Here is a 19605-nt window from a genome sequence, read left to right on the forward strand (position 1 = left end):
AAAAGGATCAGTTGGACAAGCCTTGTTGAGATCTGTGTAATCCACACAGATACACCAAGTGCCATTTTTCTTGAGCACTAGTACCGGATTAGCCAACCTCTGAGGGTGAAAAACTTCAATAATGAACCTGGCGGCTAGGAGCCGAGCCATTTCATCTCCAATGGCCTTACGCCTCTCCTCATTAATACAATGAAGGAACTATTGAACAAGCTTCATCTTAGGATCCACATTAAGATGACGCTCAGCGAATTCTCACTATACACAGGCATGTCAGAAGGTTTCCATGCAAAGATGTCCCGATTCTCATGGATGGATTCGATGAGCGCGCTTTCCTATTTAGGATCCATCCCTGTCCCAATAATGAAATGCTGAGAAGAATCACCAGGGACAAAGTCAACTTGTTGTGTCTCCTTTGCCGACTTAAATTTGAGCAAAGGATCCTTCTCAGTGGTGGACTTCTTCACACGGGTCATATCAGTTGGGTCAACGTTATCCTTATAATACTTGAGCTCCTCCGTGGCACAGGCCGACTCTGCGTAAGCCACATGTCCTTCCTCACACTCTAGAGCGAGTTTGTGATTCCCATGAACTTCGATTGTCCCCTCTGGCCCTGGCATCTTGAGCTGCAGATACACATAACAAGGGCGAGCCATGAACTTTCCATAAGCCGGCCGGCTAAACAGAGCATGATATGGACTCTTCATCGTGACCACCTCAAACCACAACGTCTCTGCTCTATAATTGTATTCATCACCAAGGGCCACTTCCAATGATACCTTCCCCACAGGGTAAGCCGACTTGCAAGGCACCACTCCATGAAACACTATGGAGGATGGCTTGAGGTCCTTGTTAGTCAAACTCATCCGGCGAAAAGTATCATAGTACAAGATGCTGATGCTGCTGCCTCCATCCATAAGTACCTTTGTGAATTTATAACAACCGACTCGAGGGGCTACCACAAAAGACAGATGACCCGGATCATCAACACGGGGTAGGTGATCCGCTCGGCTCCACGTGATGACCTGCTCAGACCATCTTAAATGCTGAGCTACTGCCGGCTCGGCCATGTTGATTGCACGATTATGGACCTTTCGGTCACCTTTGCACGCATTCGTAGTGAACCATGATACTGGCCACTATTAAGCTGCTTCAGATTACTCTAATACCCTGACTGATTGTTGTGCTGCTGGTTACCCTGACCAGACTGCTGATTATGACAACCATGGTTACTTTGACCAAGATAACCAGCAACTGAGCCGCCACCGCCAAAGCCGGAGCCTTGAGATCCGGGGCCTGACCCACCGGGTGGCCCATCGTGATGCTATTGAACCGTATGGTTTCCAAACTCCCGCATGATATAACAATCCTCCTAGGCGTGACGAGATGGCTTATTAGGATAATTGTGCTTTGGAACAGGGCCATTAAGCATTTCCTAAAGATTTTATGACCTCCCTTCATTGAAGGGCGGCTTGCTATTACCGTTACGACGTTGATTCCGTTGGTGTTCTGGGATTGGGGGTACCCAGGCCCGCCTGCCTGCGGCCCAACACGTGGCTCCATCGACGGCCCGGTACGTCCCGACTACAAGAACTCGCAAGGAAGACCCTTGTAAGGGCCCGAGCCTAGCGAGGCGAATGACACCAAGACCTCCCGAGGAGCAACTTCCCGAGCCTGCCCCCGAGGAGCGGAGATCTCTATGCAGGCACCCCACCTCATGAGGCGCGCGATGACGTGATCCATGACTACTAAGGCCAGGCGGGAGCCAGCTGGAGCATTCCAGGACAGTTTCCTCTTTCGTGCTAAGGAGGCAAGGACATACCCGAGTTCCCAAGGAATCCACAAAATATTTCCATTCCAGCGCAACAGGACCAAGACCACGAGCTCGGCAGGACGGATGTCATCGCCGAGCCCACCACCGCGTCATGACCAGAAGCTTTGCAGGCGAAGACCACCTTTCATCGGGATAAGATGTACTCTTGTCCCCTTTCCAATTGGCCTTTGTGGAATCCCTTACCGCCTAAGTTACGAGGGAAGAGGACCAAGGCCACTATAAATATAGGCTAGTCTCCACCATAGAAGGGGGGATTCCACCAAGCCCTCTGGCCATTGAGCCCAACGAGGCAGCTCGCACTTGTACTAGTTCATACTCATCCTCCTCATGAGGCAATCGACCACAAAGCAGGAGTAGGGTTTTACACCGCACGGTGGCCTGAACCTAGGTAAACTGTTGTGTCCACTCTTCTCCCTACTCGCACGAACTCGACGAGGCCAAGCCTTGAAGCGATGAGCTTGGGGCTGTAGCTAGGCTAGATCTTCGCACACGCCCCAGAGTTCAAACCTTGTTTTGGTCCGTAGTGCCCCGGTTCCGATATTTGGCGCGGCAGGTAGGGGTGTGCCGATGCTCTCCCTTCCGCTTCGCTTCATCCCTACTTCGTCGCTCCCATGGCCGACGCCCGTTGAGTTCGCCTCGAGCGCCAACCTACCCGCGCCACCCAGAAGGTGCCCGTGGGCCGCAATGTTCCTTGCCGCTCCACTTCTCCCGCAGTTAACGCTGCTACCGACCCTATTGGTCATGAGCGACAGGACTCTTCGCTGCCACCCTCCGTGCAGTGTGATGGCCGCACCGCCACGCCTTCCCTAACTCCCGCCACGATGTCGTCCTCCCACGCTTGCCGCGGGCTGGCAAACATGCAGGCCGCACTCCTCATGGCGCATTAGTTGCTACGCTACCGCCCTGCCAACGAAGGCTATGATGCCTGGCTTGGTCGCATCACCGAGCTCGTGAACGCTGCCGGTGAGGCCACGGCGGCCTCCCACTCGCTCTGTCCCCCACCCTCCCGTGCGGGCGATGTAGCTCATGGCGCACCTCCTCCTCCTCCTCTGCGTAGTGTCGACACCGAGCCCAGGTGCGACACGCATCTGCGGGACCCGCCGTGTGGGGCACCAGCACCTGCACAAGGTGAGGCCAACTTCCAGGTGGTGCAGCAGCCGCAGTACGACGCGTGTGTGCTCCCCGCACCGCCATGCCAACACCAAGACCGGGCAGCTCTGGGGGCTGCAGCACATGGGCGTCAGGACCTCGCTTCACTCGCGCGGGCCGTGCTCCTGAGCGCGGTGGGCTGCCGCGCCTTCATCCATGATCTGTGTCGCGTCGTTCGGCCCGACAAGTTCAAGCCAGACCTGCCCCCGTGCTACAACGACACCTCCGACCCTACGGAGTTCCTCTAGCTCTACTCGTGGAGCATCGAGGCGGCGAGCGGCGACGACAAGGTCATGGCGAACTGGTTCCCCATGGCTCTCAAGGACGGCGCGCGCTCCAGTCTCTTGCATCTCCCGGAGGGGTCAAACATAGCGTCCCCAAGCTTATGGCGTTGCATATCATTAGCATCATGGATATTCAAAGAATTCATACTAACAGCATTGCAATCATGCTCAACACTCAAATATTCTTTATCAAACATTTTACAACATTCTTCTTCTATCAATTGAGCACAATTTGCCTTTCCATCATTTTCATGAATGACATTATAAAGATGAATAATATGATGCAACCTCAATTCCATTTCTTAGTTTTCTTTTTATAAACCAAACTAGTGATAAAACAAGAAACAAAAAGATTCGATTGCAAGATCTAAAGATATACCTTCCAGCACTCACCTCCCCGGCAACGGCGCCAGAAAAGAGCTTGATGTCTACTATGCAACTTTATTCTTGTAGAGACGTGTTGGGCCTCCAAGCGCAGAGTTCTGTAGGACAGTAGAAATTTTCCCTCAAGTGGATGACCTAAGGTTTATCAATCCGTGGGTGGCGTAGGATGAAGATGGTCTCTCTCGAACAACCCTGCAACCAAATAATAAAAAGTCTCTTGTGTCCCCAACACACCAAATACAATGGTAATTTGTATAGGTGCACTAGTTCGGCGAAGAGATGGTGATACAAGTGTAATATGGATAGTAGATATTGATTTTTGTAATATGAACAATAAAAAATAGCAAGGTAGCAATTGATAAAACGGAGCACAAACGATAATGCAATGCTTGAAAATGGGGCCTAGGGTCCGTACTTTCACTAGTGCAATCTCCCAAAAATGATAATATAATTGGATCATATAAGCATCCCTCAACTTGTGATGAAGAATCACTCCAAAGTTCCTATCTACCGAAGAACATAAGAAGAAATCGTTTGTAGGGTACGAAACGACCTCGAAGCTATTCTTTCTGATTGATATATTTAAGAGTTCGTACTAAAATAACATCAAATAATTTCAGATTCATAATACTCAATCCAACACAAAGAACCTCAAAGAGTGCCCCAAGATTTCTACCTGAGAAACAAAGATAAGAACGTGCATCAACCCCTATGCGTACATTACCCCGATGTCACCTCAGGAATCTGCGAGATAAGTGCCAAAACATATATCAAGTGAATCAATATGATACCACATTGTCACAACGAGTATTCATATGCAAGACATACATCAAGTGCTCTCAAATCCATAAAAGTACTCAATTCGATAAAACAAAATGTCAAAGGGAAAACTCAATTCATCACAACAAGATAGAGAGGGGGAAACACCATATGATCCAACTATATTAAAAAGCCCGCGATACATAAAGATCATGGCATCTCAAGAACACGAGAGAGGGAGAGAGAGAGATTAAACACATAGCTACTGGTACAAACCCTCAGCCCCGAGGGTGGACTACTCCCTCCTCATTGTGGTGGCCGCCGGGATGATGAAGATGGCCACCGGTGATGATTTACCCCCCTGGCAGGGTGCCGGAATGGGGTCTAGATTGTTTTCTCGTGGCTACGGAGCCTTGCGGTGGCGGAACTTATGATCTAGGGTCTTCATGGGGTTTTTGGAATATTTGATTATTTATAGGGCAAAGAGGGGGTGAGGGAGGCTACCGAGGTGGGCACAACCCACCTGGGCGCGCCTGGGCCCCCAGGCGCACCCTGGTGGGTTGTGCAGCCCTCGGGGCACTCCCTAGGTGCTTCTCTGGCCCACTGGATGTCTTCTGGTGCATAAAAAATCCACAAAAAGTTTCACGGTGTTTGGACTCCATTTGATATTGATTTCCTGCGATGTAAAAAACAAGCAAAAAACAACAACTGGCACTGGGCACTGGGTCAATAGGTTAGTCCCAAAATATGATATAAACTTGCTCTAAAATGATTGTAGAACATCCAAGAATGATAATATAGCAACATGAATACTTCATAAATTATAGATACCTTAGAGATGTATCACCCACCGCGGCGCCGGTCCCCATGCATTTGGTTGCACCCGCCGCACCCGTGCCCGTCCGCGCGCCCCGCTCACTGGCTTGGGACACCGACGTCGACCGCTACTTCTCAGTGCTGCCAGTTGCCGTCCTCCCGCGCCCCGCCCATCGATCGTGCGACGACATGATGTTTGATTTCCAAGTGAAGAACATTCTGTGCTGCCTTGAAGACTTCAACAACGGCATCCCGGAGGATGACAACGATAACGACGGCGCGGCACGCCGCCTCCGTTGCCGCCGGAAATAGTTTTTTTTTGGGGTTTAATACTGTATCTCGATCATATGAATATAAATTCGTAGTGTGACTGAATGAAAGATATGGTTTAAACGAACTTGTGTTTTTCTCTCTTAATGTACAGACTTATCAAACGATTTTCTTTTGAAAAAAACATCAATGGTTTTTAAATATAAAACACTCATCGCAAACATTTTAGTTAGAACACTGGTATGCAATCTGACAGCTTCCCCAGGAAGCCAAGGGAAAATTTGCAGCGCAGGATTTGTGCATCTCTTCAACGCAAACGGTTCAGATTGATTCCGGTATGCAAAGCCAAACTTCGGCGCTAAGCCAAGAGAAAATGTGCCGAGCAGGATTTTTACATTCGTTCAACGCAAGCGGTTGTTTTCGATGACCCGTGTGCAACCACGTGCAGACAATTTGGTAAGATTCGCATCTGTCATATTGGGTATATTGCCATTGTTCAAACTGGAAAGATTGACATTTGTTGATCTAGTAACATTGCCATTTGTTAACGTTGTAACAGTGCGATTTGTCAAAATATGCAGCTAAAAATCAGTAGCACTATCTAATTTTTGCAACTAAAATTCAGTAATTAAGCATAGATTTCATTCATAGCTTAAGCAGTTGTTCTTTATACAAACAATTCAACTCGACAGCTGAACTGACCAAACTTTTCCCCAATTATTGCCAACCACGTACTGAAATAGCTAGTTGTCACATCCTAGCTAGTTCATGCATTAGAGTGTTGCATCATGTCTACTTTTCACAGAAACTTGAAATGGGGATGCCAGAAACCCCCAGCACCCCCCTGAACACAACTAGGGTTTACTAAAATCCTTTTCAATGAACCTGAAATGCCCTCCATAAATGTTCACCATCTTTGGTCCTGGCTAAAACCTCTGCCAAAAATGGTTCCATATTTTTGGAGGCTATTCTGGATTTTTCACCAAGCCATAAGTATTTGCATTTGGGCAATTTAAATCCTATAAATATTTTAAAATGCCCAAATAATCTTGAAGGTATTTTTAGGCTGTTGAGAATAATTTCAAATGTGCCTCTGAATATTTCCAGGATTTTCCTAAATGAAATAGTATTACTACTATTTCAAAACACAGAACAGAAATAAATAAAAAGAGAAAAACAGAAAGCAGAGAGGACTTACCTGGCAGCCCACTGGCCGGCCCAGCACTGTGCTGGCCCGCGCCAGTCAGCTGCTTGCTCTCGCCAGAGCAGGCAGAGAGGTGACGCCGGCGTGCGCGAGCTCGCCACGGAGCCCCTGGACACCCCCGAGCCCCTGGACACCCCCTTTCTCCCCCATCGCCTCTCCCTCGCCTTCCTCCACCATGGCCGACGCAGCCGCTGCCACCTCCCCGGAGTAGCCGTAGCCACTGTCGTCCTCGCGCCGCCCCACCGTGTCCAGCAGCTCCGCGATCGCCTTCTCCTTCGGGCAAGTCGAGCCCCGAGCGCTCGCTTGCCCCGAAGCCACAGCTCCGACCTCGCCTTCGCCGCTCACCGTCGGAGATCCCCTCCGCCGTCACCGCTGCAGCAGTTCGCCCCCGACCTCGCCGTCCGCTCTGTCGCAACCACCGTGAGCCTGGCCACCTTCCTATCCTCTCCATTCTTCCCTCTCGAGCTCTGAAGCCACTGCACGTAGCTCACCCGCACGCGCCGCCGCACGAGCTCATCGCGGACAAGGCTCCGGCCATCCAACGGTCGCACCACCATGGCCGTTAGCTCCACTGCATCGCCAGAAGCCCATAGCACCATCGCAAGCCCCTCGTCGTGCTCTCTAGCGACGGGTTCGACTACACCCGTACCCCGGCACCCGCACGGCTCGTTGCCGGCGTCGATTCCGGCGACCCCGAGCTCCACCACCACCACCAGTCGATGCGGTTTGCTCCCAGCTACACGTAGGTGCTCTCCGCCGTCCATTTGGTCGCCGGAGGAGGAATCCCGCACTCCACCACCGCGTCTGGACGTCGCCAGCAGCTAAACGCCGGCGAGTCAGCGTGGTTTGACCACGGGTTGACTCCCCAGAGTCACTGACAAGTGGGGCCCGCCTGCTAATTAATCTGATTAGAGTTAAAAATTAATCCTAATTAGTTAATTACCTAACAGTGACACTGACACAGGGGACCCACACGTCAGGTTTGACCTGGACGACCCCGTTGACCGCTGACGTCATCATGACACACTGCTGACGTATTAAGCAATTTAATTACTGGAATTATTCTTATATAGGAAATTCCAGAAATTATCACAAACTTCAAAAAATCATAGAAAATAATCTATAGCTCAGAATGAAAAGATTTATATATGAAAAATGATCAGAAAAATCCATTCTATCCATCTGTACTGGTTTCATGCATGTTTAAGCAAGTTAACCTACTGTTTAATGCAGAACAAGATAAAGCACTAACATGGGCCATTTATGAACTTGGAATTTGAATCTTTGATTCAAAATAGTCCAAACCCATCTGGTCTTAGTTGCATTAGCCCAATACATCCATTTCGCCATGTCTCATGCATGCATCATATTGTTGCACTTGCTTGGTCTTGATTGTGCTTCGATGTGTTCATTGTGGTAGGTCCTGCCTCCGAGGATATTCACTAGTATCCAACTGAAGGGCAGTATCCCACCACCACTCCGTCAGGCAAGCAACCCATTGATCATTTCGATACAAACCCATCTTCTCGCTTCTACTCTCATTTACTGCATTAAGACAACGCGATTCAAACTGCTGTGTGTTGCGGTAGTTGAACCCACTTTCCTTTGCATGACCTGTCATTGCCACAGTAACTAGATGAAACCCACTAGCACGTGTAGGAGTTGATTGAGCCATGTTGTGTTCCTACAATGCTATGCTTGCTACGCTTAGAGTCGTGTCAGCTCTGGCTCATCAGGCTGATGAACTAGAGTGAAAGTGTGTGTCGGTAATGAGAGTGAGGTGTTGAATACGATTTGGTAAAGGTATCGATGGGAGGCCATGTAGGAGTACATGGTGGGTTGTTTCATTGAGACCGTCCCTAAGAACTGAGATCTGTATGCGTGATTTAAGATTCAGCTACTACCACGCATTGGGCCCGAAACCAAAGGACCCCCTCGGCTTCTTAATCACCCTTGTCCTCTGTCCAGGAGTTGCACGTAGTTTCTGGTGTTTGTAGTAAGCTGGAGGCCGTGGACAGCGCTGACCAAGGGGTGGGCTGTGATGCGGTAGGCTCGTGGCCCGGTGTACTGCGTCGCCCGTTTGGTGTCTCGGGAACCCTGCACACATCGTTCGGGGCCGTATGTGGAAACCTCGGCCCGACTCCCTGCGGATGGAACCTGAATAGGCGATAAACCTGGACTAGAGACTCGAGTGTTTAGGTAGGCTGTGGCCGACACCCTCACTGGGCTTCCGCTTGAAGGTTGCCGAGTACACACTGTGTAAACGGTGGTAAGTGGTGAGAGCGTGTGTGACGAAGTACACCCCTGCAGGGTATAAAACTATTCGAATAGCCGCGTCCGCGGTAAAGGACTACTTGGTCGCTTATGCAGTTCATAGACAAGTAAATGGATACTATTAAAAGCCTCAAGATAAGTGTGAGTACCGCGGATGGCTCTCTCGTGGGATGATGAGGGAGGATCCACGGTGGAGTATTGAGATGGTGATTAGTGGACTCGTGTGCGAAAACTATTTCACAAGTGGTGTCTTGTAGGATAGCTTAGCCAAGAGTCAAAGCTGGTTTGCTGCAATAACTCCACTACCTTCTTGAGAATGAACATGTATAGTAGGATCTGTTGTAAGACTTGCTGAGCACCTTTGTACTCATGTTGCTTCAATTACTGTTTTCAGACGACAACACCGCCCCTTCCGATGGGTTCTACGTAGAACTCGACGACGACGAGTGACTTGCCACCCAGGTGGTGATCTAGGCTTGTGAAGGGCCTTCGTAGATAGACATGCTTCGTCAAGCCTTCTTTCTTTCTAGTGTCTGTACCCAGACAAGTTGCTTCCGCATGTGCTTGTATGATTGTATGACTTGAGTGTCGGGTCTTGTGACCCCTATCTGTATGAACAAGTTATGTAAGGCTCTCCGGAGCCCTTTAAATTAAGTACTTTGAGTTGTAGAGTTCTGTTGTGATGCCATGTTGTATTTGCACATATCGAGCATATTGTGTGTATGATTGAAATGCTTGGTATGTGTGGGATCTGACAATCTAGTTGTTTATCCTTGGCAGCCTCTCTTATGGGGAAATGTAGTCTAGTGCCTCCTTGAGCCATAGTAGTCCGCTACAGCCCGGTTCACGGGAGTCCTGCTAGCCCAGCACTACTGCTCTGGACACTTGACTGGCCGGCATGTGATTCATATCGTTCCTGTGTCTGTCCCTTCGGGGAAATGTCACGCGGTGACATCCGGAGTCCTGCCTAGCCTGCTACAGCCCGGGTTCCCGGAGTCCTGTTAGCCCAGTGCTACAACCCGGATTCACACGCTGCTGACCGACACGTTCGATGTTGATTCATGTATGCCTGTCCCCATACGTTAGTGCCGCTTTGGGTTCACGACTAGCCATGTCGGCCCGGGTTCTCTGTCATATGGATGCTAGCGACATTGTCATATACGTGAGCCAAAAGGCGCAAACGGTCCTAGGCCATGGTAAGGCGACACCCGTGGGAGTACCGTGCGTGAGGCCGCAATGTGATATGAGGTGTCACAGGCTAGTTCGGTGTGACTTAGAATCGGGGTCCTGACAGCGTTGGCATCAGAGCCGGACTACCTATAGGTGCGTTAAGCCAAACTGGTCGATGTCGAGTCTAGAAATGCTTTAGTTATATGTAGGGGAATTGATTGTGGGAGGGAACGTAAGGCGCTTTTACTCCTTTACCCCATGCCCTCTAATCTGAGTCATTCTCTTCTCATTCTACGTGGGTTAAGGACTAGGCTCTCTTCTCTCTATTAGGTTCATGTGTTACTAATCCGCAGTAACTTATAGGATTGTTGGTTCCATGCTTCGGTTCAGTTTCTACTACCTTAGTATGTTGTCGGTTGAACCAGAACCTTGACATGATGTTGTTGAGTGGTATTGCAAACTGTTGCGAATGTCTCAAATCTTTTTCCGAGCATTTACAACCGTTATGCTGTCCGAATTCTCCTAGAAATACTAATGCCTTGCATTATTCCGTGCTTTCAGATGGCCACCCGTTCCCAGAATCAAGTGGTTCGTCTGACCCGGTGCCTCGATGTACCTGGTCACACGGCCATGCTGGTCCGAGTGATGGTTGAGACAGGCTATCGTTGGTATCCCGAGTATACTGTCGAGGAGCTGTTTCGAGACTTTAATCAAAGTCAATATCTTTGCACAGTCAGGATTTACCCTTCCTATCCTGGATCCACTGAACCCCTCCATTGCTCTTATGGACTTGGGGTTACCATCGAGATGTCCGTGCAGGACGCAGCGACTCAATGATGACTATCATGCGAGCCAGAACTGCCTTGCTTCAGAACACTGACTTCCAATATATGCCAGCAGCACTCCCTGGGGCACAGGGGTACTATCAGGCTACTTACTGTGATCCTACCCATGAGGATTCACTACTCCGCACCACCACCGATATGCTTGAGGACAAGGACCGTGATAATCGTGCCTTGCGAATGGAGCTCTTTAATGCCTGTTCTGATCACTGGGCCACTCTGACACGGTTTGCACCTGCCGTGCAGGCTGGGTATATGGACATGAGGGACTTGTACCCCGTGCGGTCTGGTCTGCCAGAATGTATGGAATGGCGCGATGTAGGAGGCATCACCCCTCCTCGTGGACCCCGTCTGCCACCATTTGTTGGACCAAGGCCACACCCGAGTCCTTATGGACCGCAAGCTCCACAGGACCGACTGTTTCCAGATGATCATGTTCAGCTCCCAGGACATGGTGGTGACTTCTACGAAGATTACTACGGACACGTCTGAGTTGGTAGTAGTTCCACTAGTATTGTAATAGTTGTATTCCCCACAGTCCTGCGTGTCTTGTGGGATACGACTTGGTGTGTATCATGTTCCGGAGATGTAGAAAAATAATGTATAGGAGCTTGGAATGCCTCTGATGAGATGTATCGTCTTTCATCGTAGCCGTACTGTAGTCTGGGCTTGTACTAAACTATGTATGGTGTGTATGACCGTTGGTATATATATGTCGGTTTCTATATTACCATGTCATACTGATGATCATCTCTGCATTCCGTGTTATCCATTACATTCCGCATTTCCCTGCCAAGATTTAGCCATCCTTGTCTAAACCGTTGTTTTGTTTCTCCTAGGATGGTTAACACCCGCAACAACCCTGCTGTCCAGGCGCAGGGTGAAGCCAATGCAGCTAGGGGGGAGAATCTACCCCAATCGCCTTCACTGGCCGAAGTTATGCTGGAGGCAGAAAGAAACAAGCGTGAGACTAACCTCTTGCTAGAGCGAATTGAGCAGAATACTGCACGTCATCAGAGGAACGACTTGGTGTCCATCAATGACTTCATCAAGTTGTATCCACCGAAGTTTAACCATTCCGTCGAGCCCCTTGATGCGGATGATTGGCTTCCCAGCATCACCCACAAGCTACGTTCTGCCAACGTAGCCGAAGCTGATAAGGTCACCTACGCTGCCTATCACCTCGAAGGCCCTGCTAGCCTTTGGTGGGAAAACTTTGAGGCTATACGCCCAGCCGGCCAAATCACTACTTGGGCTGAATTCAGTGAGGCTTTCCGTGAGCATCACATTCCGGAGGGTCTCATAGATCGTAAGAGGGAAGAATTTTCTGCAACTTCACCCAAGGCAGACTGACTGTGGATGCATACAGCCATGAGTTTGGAAATTTAGCACGCTATGCTCCTGAAGAGGTATCCACCGACGCTAAGAAGCAGGCAAGGTTCCGCAAGGGACTTAGCCCCGAGCTTCGCCGTGATCTTCGTCTGCACGAGTGCACCTCTTTCCATAAATTGGTCAATAAGGCCATCGGTGCTGAGACAGGACAGACTGACTATGACGCTACAGGCAAGCACTCTCGCGATTTTGGTTCCTCATCCGGCTCCGGATCTCAGAAGCGCCGGGTCTGGATTCCAAACACTGCTCTGCCACCTAGGTTCACTCCGAGGCCATCCTTCGAGGCGCCTCGCCCCAACCAGCGGTATGCACCGCCCAAGGTCTATGGTGGCCCCGCTGCTAATGCTGCTCCACGCCCCAATGTTGTGACATGCTTCAAGTGTGGAGAAACGGGTCACTATTTGCGCGAGTGCCCCCGAAACAACCCCAATCAACCTGGACAATCCGTTGGTCGTGGTAAGCCAGCAGGAAAGACTTACTACGCCAAGCCAGCCACCACTGCACGTGGCCATGTCAACTATGTTTCAGCTGAAGAAACTCATGAGGATCCCAACGTCGTCCTTGGTACGCTCCTTGTTAATTGCCATCCGGCAACTGTTCTTTTCGATACTGGAGCTTCTCATTCATTTATCTCTGAGAGCTATGCTCGATTGCACAACACCACATTTTGTGACATGCCCACCTCCATGGAAATTCAAACTCCTGGTTCTAGATGGCAAACCTCTAGGATTAGCCATGGAAATGAAATCCTCGTCGACAGATTGGTCTTCCTTGCATCACTAATAGCTCTCAAGTCCTCGGACATAAATATCATCTTGGGTATGGAACGGATGTCAGCCCATTATGCTAAGATTGATTGCTCTAGTAGAACTGTTCAACTCACTCATCCGTCGGGCAAGACAGTCAATGTTTTGACCCGAGTGTCTAAGCGTCAGCTTTACTCATTAAATGCCAACCCTCTTCCAGACCTCGAAGATGTCCCGGTAGTCCGTGACTTCCCGGATGTCTTCCCTGAAGAACTGCCAGGTATTCCACCTGACAGGGATGTCGAGTTCGTGATAGACCTTGTTCCAGGAACCGTCCCAATCTCTAGAAGACCTTATAAGATGGCACCCCTAGAGCTAGATGAGCTTAAGAAACAACTCGATGAGTCCTTGAAAAAGGGCTTCATCCATCCTAGTTCCTCTCCGTGGGCTTGCCCCGTCCTCTTCGTCAAGAAGAAGGATGGTACGGATCGGATGGTTGTAGATTACCGACCTGTCAACCTAGTCACTATCAAGAACAACTATCCGCTTCCCAGGATCAACGACCTGTATGATCAGCTCGCTGGATCCTCAGTCTTCTCTAAAATGGATTTGAGGTTGGGCTACCATCAAATCAAAATCAAGAACGGGGACATTCCTAAAACGGCCTTTGTTACTCGTTATGGCCAATACGAGTATACCGTCATGTCTTTCGGTTTAACCAATGCTCCAGCCACCTTCTCTCGGTTAATGAACTCAATCTTCATGGAGTATTTGGATAAATTCGTCGTAGTATACCTCAATGATATACTCATCTACTCCAAAAATGAGGAAGAACATGCCGAGCATCTAAGGCTAGTATTGACGAAACTTCGAGAGCATCACCTTTATGCTGAATTCTCTAAGTGTGAATTCTGGTTGCCAGAAGTGACCTATCTAGGCCATGTAATCTCTGGGAAGGGTATTGCTGTCAATCTCGAGCGAGTTCAAGCCGTCCTTGACTGGACTCCACCTAAATCGGTCAAGCAAGTTCGGAGTTTCCTTGGTTTAGCGAGCTATTGTCGCCGCTTCGTCGAGAATTTCTCCAAGGTTGCTAAACCTCTAACTGAACTCCTTAAGAAAGATAAAAAGTTCGAATGGACACCACAGTGCGAGTTCAGCTTTCAGGAACTGAAAAGACGCCTGACATCTGCTCCCGTACTCATACCACCAGATTTCTCTAAGGACTTTGTTATCTATTGCGACGCCTCGCGACAAGGACTAGGTTGCATACTCATGCAAGATCGTCACGTGATTGCCTACGCTTCCCGACAGTTGCGTCCACATGAGGATAACTATCCCACACATGATCTAGAGCTTGCAGCCGTACTCCATGCACTCAAAACATTGCGACATTACCTTCTCGGTAATCGTTGCGAGATTTTCACTGATCACCAAAGTCTAAAATACATCTTCACCCAACCGGATTTGAATCTCAGGCAAAGACGTTGGGTCGAGTTGATCACAGATTACGACTTAGGAATAACTTATACCCCGGGCAAAGCCAACGTCATGGCTGACGCGCTAAGCCGTAAATCTTATTGTAACAACTTGATGTTACAACAAAGTCAACCACTTCTCCACGAGGAATTATGTAAGCTTAACCTTCAAATTGTTCCTCGAGGATTTCTATCCACCCTGGTGGCAAAACCTACCCTTACGGATCAGATCATCAAAGCTCAGAAGGTAGATCCGGGAATCTCCCGTATTAAGAGAAACATCAAGAAAGGAGTTGCGAATTGTTTCTCCGTTGATGACCAAGGTGTTGTGTTCTTTGGAGACCGCCTAGTGGTTCCCAAGGTACGCAACCTGAGGCGATTGATCCTTAAGAAAGCTCATGAATCTCCTCTCGCCATTCATCCCGGTAGTACTAAAATGTATCAAGACCTACGCCAGAGGTTTTGGGGGACTAGGATAAAGAGAGAAATTGCTCAATACATTGCTAATTGCGACGTCTGTCGTCGTGTTAAAGCAGAGCATCAACGGCCTGCTGGCACCCTTCAGCCTTTGGCTATTCCTGAGTGGAAATGGGATAAAATTGGTATGGATTTCATTACCGGGTTTCCCAGGACCAAGGGAGGGAATAATGCTATCTTCGTTGTTGTCGATCGTCTTTCCAAAGTAGCCCACTTCCTACCTGTTCGTGAGAGTATAACCGCGAGCCAGCTAGCTGACTTGTACATCTCCCGAATAGTGTCTCTTCATGGTGTTCCATTGGAAATTAACTCAGACCGTGGAAGTCTCTTCACCTCTCGATTTTGGGAAAGTTTCCAGAATGCTATGGGAACTCGTCTCTCCTTTAGCACCGCCTTCCACCCTCAATCAAGTGGTCAGGTAGAACGAGTTAATCATATTCTGGAGGATATGCTCCGAGCTTCTGTCATCTCTTTCGGCATGGATTGGGAGAAATGCCTTCCATTCGCCGAGTTCGCTTATAACAATAGCTATCAAGCTAGCTTGGGCAAAGCTCCTTTCGAGGTTCTCTATGGACGAAAATGTCGAACGCCTCTTAACTGGTCAGAAACCGGGGAAAGACAACTCTTTGGCCCGGATATGATTCAGGAAGCAGAAGAGCAGGTTTGCATTATTCGTGAGAAATTGAAAACAACCCAATCTCGCCGAAAGAGCCATTATGACCGCAAACATAAGGCTATGACTTTTGAAGTTGACGAGAAGGCTTACCTTCGGGTTACCCCTTTAAGGGGAACCCATCGATTCGGTATCAAAGGAAAATTGGCTCCTCGTTACATTGGACCCTTGCGCATTCTTGCCAAGCGAGGAGAAGTTGCCTACCAATTGGAACTACCTCCGCATCTTTCCAAGGTTCATGACGTCTTCCACGTTTCTCAACTCAGGCGTTGCTTCTCAGATCCAATCCGTGGAGTGGACCACGAAACGCTTGATCTCCAAGATAACCTCACATATCGAGAATATCCCGTTCGAATCCTTGATCAAGCCGAGCGTACCACTCGACGCCAAAACATCAAGTTTCTCAAGGTTCAATGGTCACACCATTCCGAGAAAGAAGCTACTTGGGAAAGGGAGGATCGTCTTCGACTTGAGTACCCCACCCTCTTCCCAACGGATCCTAAATCTCGGGACGAGATTCATTTGAGTGGGGGTGAGTTGTCACATCCTAGCTAGTTCATGCATTAGAGTGTTGCATCATGTCTACTTTTCACAGAAACTTGAAATGGGGATGCCAGAAACCCCCAGCACCCCCCTGAACACAACTAGGGTTTACTAAAATCCTTTTCAATGAACCTGAAATGCCCTCCATAAATGTTCACCATCTTTGGTCCTGGCTAAAACCTCTGCCAAAAATGGTTCCATATTTTTGGAGGCTATTCTGGATTTTTCACCAAGCCATAAGTATTTGCATTTGGGCAATTTAAATCCTATAAATATTTTAAAATGCCCAAATAATCTTGAAGGTATTTTTAGGCTGTTGAGAATAATTTCAAATGTGCCTCTGAATATTTCCAGGATTTTCCTAAATGAAATAGTATTACTACTATTTCAAAACACAGAACAGAAATAAATAAAAAGAGAAAAACAGAAAGCAGAGAGGACATACCTGGCAGCCCACTGCCCGGCCCAGCACTGTGCTGGCACGCGCCAGTCAGCTGCTTACTCTCGCCAGAGCAGGCAGAGAGGTGACGCCGGCGTGCGCGAGCTCGCCACGGTGCCACCTGCTTGCCGCCTCGCCCATGGACGAGCTGGACGACCTCCGCGACGCGCCCCCGAGCCCCTGGACACCCCCTTTCTCCCCCATCGCCTCTCCCTCGCCTTCCTCCACCATGGCCGACACAGCCGCTGCCACCTCGCCGGAGTAGCCGTAGCCACCGTCATCCTCGCGCCGCCCCACCGTGTCCAGCAGCTCCGCCGTCGCCTTCTCCTTCGAGCAAGTCGAGCCCCGAGCGCTCGCTTGCCCCGAAGCCACCGCTCCGACCTCGCCTTCGCCGCTCACCGTCGGAGATCCCCTCCGCCGTCACCGCTGCAGCAGTTCGCCCCCGACCTCGCCGTCCGCTCTGTCGCAACCACCGTGAGCCTGGCCACCTTCCTATCCTCTCCATTCTCCCTCTCGAGCTCTGAAGCCACTGCACGTAGCTCACCCGCACGCGCCGCCGCACGAGCTCGTCGCCGACAAGGCTCGGGCCATCCAATGGTCGCACCACCATGGTCGTTAGCTCCACTGCATCGCCAGAAGCCCGTAGCACCATCGCAAGCCCCTCGCCGTGCTCTGTAGCGACGGGTTCGACTACACCCGTACCCCGGCAGCCGCACGGCTCGTCGCCGGCGTCGATTCCGGCGACCCCGAGCTCCACCACCACCACCAGTCGATGCGGTTTGCTCCCAGCTACACGTAGGTGCTCTCCGCCGTCCATTTGGTCGCCGGAGGAGGAATCCCGCACTCCACCGCCGCGTCTGGACGTCGCCGGCGGCTAAACGCCGGCGAGTCAGCGTGGTTTGACCACGGGGTGACTCCCCAGAGTCACTGACATGTGGGGCCCGCCTGCTAATTAATCTGAGTTAGAGTTAAAAATTAATCCTAATTAGTTAATTACCTAACAGTGACACTGACACAGGGAACCCACACGTCAGGTTTGACCTGGACGACCCCGTTGACCGCTGACATCATCATGACACACTGCTGATGTATTAAGCAATTTAATTACTGGAATTATTCTTATATAGGAAATTCCAGAAATTATCACAAACTTCAAAAAATCATAGAAAATAATCTATAGCTCAGAATGAAAATATTTATACATGAAAAATGATCAGAAAAATCCATTCTATCCATCTGTACTGGTTTCATGCATGTTTAAGCAAGTTAACCTACTGTTTAATGCAGAACAAGATAAAGCACTAACATGGGCCATTTATGAACTTGGAATTTGAATCTTTGATTCAAAATAGTCCAAACCCATCTGGTCTTAGTTGCATTAGCCCAATACATCCATTTCGCCATGTCTCATGCATGCATCATATTGTTGCACTTGCTTGGTGTTGATTGTGCTTCGATGTGTTCATTGTGGTAGGTCCTGGCTCCGAGGATATTCACGAGTATCCAACTGAAGGCAGTATCCCACCACCACTCCGTCAGGCAAGCAACCCATTGATCATTTCGATACAAACCCATCTTCTCGCTTCTGCTCTCATTTACTGCATTAAGACAACGCGATTCAAACTGATGTGTGTTGCGGTAGTTGAACCCACTTTCCTTTGCATGACCTCTCATTGCCACAGTAACTAGATGAAACCCACTAGCATGTGTAGGAGTTGATTGAGCCATGTTGGTTCCTACAATGCTATGCTTGCTACGCTTAGAGTCGTGTCAGCTCTGGCTCATCAGGGTGATGAACTAGAGTGAAAGTGTGTGTCGGTAATGAGAGTGAGGTGTTGAATACGATTTGGTAAAGGTATCGATGGGAGGCCATGTAGGAGTACATGGTGGGTTGTTTCATTGAGACCGTCCCTAAGAACTGAAATCTGTATGCGTGATTTAAGATTCAGCTAGTACCACGCATTGGGCCCGAAACCAATGGACCCCCTCGGCTTCTTAATCACCCTTGTCCTCTGTCCAGGAGTTGCACGTAGTTTCTGGTGTTTGTAGTAAGCAGGAGGCCGTGGACAGCGCTGACCAAGGGGTGGGCTGTGATGCGGTAGGCTCGTGGCCCGGTGTACCGCGTCGCCCGTTTGGTGTCTCGGGAACCCTGCACACATCGTTCGGGGCCGTATGTGCAAACCTCGGCCCGACTCCCTGCGGATGGAACCTGAATAGGCGATAAACCTGGACTAGAGACTCGAGTGTTTAGGTAGGCTGTGGCCGACACCCTCGCTGGGCTTCCGCTTGAAGGTTGCCGAGTACACACTGTGTAAACGGTGGTAAGTGGTGAGAGCGTGTGTGACGAAGTACACCCCTGCAGGGTATAAAACTATTCGAATAGCCGCGTCCGCGGTAAAGGACTACTTGGTCGCTTATGCAGTTCATAGACAAGTAAATGGATACTATTAAAAGCCTCAAGATAAGTGTGAGTACCGCGGATGGCTCTCTCGTGGGATGACGAGCGAGGATCCACGGTGGAATATTGAGATGGTGATTAGTGGACTCGTGTGCGAAAACTATTTCACAAGTGGTGTCTCGTAGGATAGCTTAGCCAAGACTCAAAGCTGGCTTGCTGCAATAACTCCACTACCTTCTTGAGAATGAACATGTATAGTAGGATCTGTTGTAAGACTTGCTGAGTACCTTTGTACTCATGTTGCTTCAATTACTGTTTTCAGATGACAACACCGCCCCTTCCGATGGGTTCTACGTAGAACTCGACGATGACGAGTGACTTGCCACCCAGGTGGTGATCTAGGCTTGTGAAGGGCCTTCGTAGATAGACAGGCTTCATCAAGCCTTCTTTCTTTCTAGTGTCTGTACCCAGACAAGTTG

This window comes from Aegilops tauschii, chromosome 7, assembly GCF_002575655.3.
Source record: "Aegilops tauschii subsp. strangulata cultivar AL8/78 chromosome 7, Aet v6.0, whole genome shotgun sequence".
Lineage (NCBI taxonomy): Eukaryota > Viridiplantae > Streptophyta > Magnoliopsida > Poales > Poaceae > Aegilops > Aegilops tauschii.